Source organism: Coffea eugenioides, chromosome 5, assembly GCF_003713205.1.
Source record: "Coffea eugenioides isolate CCC68of chromosome 5, Ceug_1.0, whole genome shotgun sequence".
In the NCBI taxonomy this organism is placed as follows: domain Eukaryota; kingdom Viridiplantae; phylum Streptophyta; class Magnoliopsida; order Gentianales; family Rubiaceae; genus Coffea; species Coffea eugenioides.
In genome coordinates, this window is record NC_040039.1 from 22156821 (window position 1) to 22158237 (window position 1417).

A 1417-nucleotide genomic window follows, 5' to 3' on the forward strand; every position below is an offset into this window, starting at 1 on the left:
TTTTGGTTATAACTCGAGCTACACAGATCCGTTTGACCGGAAATTTTGTAGATATATTCAGGACATAAGAGGCTACAATATTGAAGAAGGCCAGTCAGTCCAGTTTCGACGGTAACTAGGTCAAACATGCAATAAACTACACCAGAACCGGAAAAACAGATTCACAAAACGCATTCTAACGGAAACATCATAAATCAGGTTATCCAATTCCAAATCAAGAAATTTCAAAACCAGATGAAAGCTAAGAAACAGGGTTACATTTCATCAGAAGACCTCAACAACCAATTCGGAAGAAATCCTGACCAAAACAACCAATTACAGGCGCAATTCTTACATTCGGGTAAAACAAGAACAGCAATAGTAATTTCGACTTTTCTCATTCCACACAACTCCGATTGACTTGAAATTTTGTAGAAACCTTTAAAATGTCATTAGCTACAACTTTCATGTTTTGAGATAAGGCCAATTCGGCCTCTATCTAGGACCTAAAAATTCGGACAGAATGCTCCCTTAAGAACCCTAGGTTTTTTCAATTTTCTTCCAAAACAGAAATTGGTTGCAATTAATCACTTTTCCCACCTCCTAGAGTCAATATAGACCATTTCCAATCATCATAGATAGCCACACAATCATGCTTATAGTAAAACAGAAAAATCCCCAAAAATAATAAAACTTCATCATTTCAATCACAAATCAAGAAATAACCCATAAATTTGCATCTCATACAACCACTAAGCATGATTTAAGCATCAATTAAAGGAGGAGGGTGGTTCTTCACAACTTACCTTTAAAACAAGAGAGAGAGAGCTATTGGTCACCTTAGCTTTTCAAACAACTTCACCAATCACTTTAAAATCACCAAGTGGAGGAGTTTTGTGGAGCAAAACCAGAATTAAACGGTAGGAGTGGAAGATTGAGCAAGTTTGGATCAAATTTTGGAAGATCTTTTCTTTTCTTTTCTCTCTAATGAGGGCCGGCTATGAGCTTGATATTTGTGGGAATTTTTGGGTCAAATTTTTGAGTTATTTTGGTAAAATGGTAAAAGCATGAATAGTAAGTCAAAAGTACAATTTAATCTCTAAGTGACACATGTCACTTGCATTAATGGTTTGCCTAACTTTTGTCTCTCTCACACCTATCCACTTGGCAACCTCTAAATATCTCATAACACCCGGTAATTTAATTCCAGTATTCAAAACTTAACCTAGTTGGCCGAATTTTTCCGAACTTTTCGCACTAGTGGGTCCCACATCCAGTATACGCTCTTAATTTCTCAAAACCTATTCGATACTAGAAAAATCATCTAAAAACTATATCTGCTCCTTAACAATATCTAGAATTTTTTCCTAATCACGAAAATGCAGAAAACAAGCAATGAAAAATGCGAAAACCTAGAAATGCAAATTACGGGTTCTCA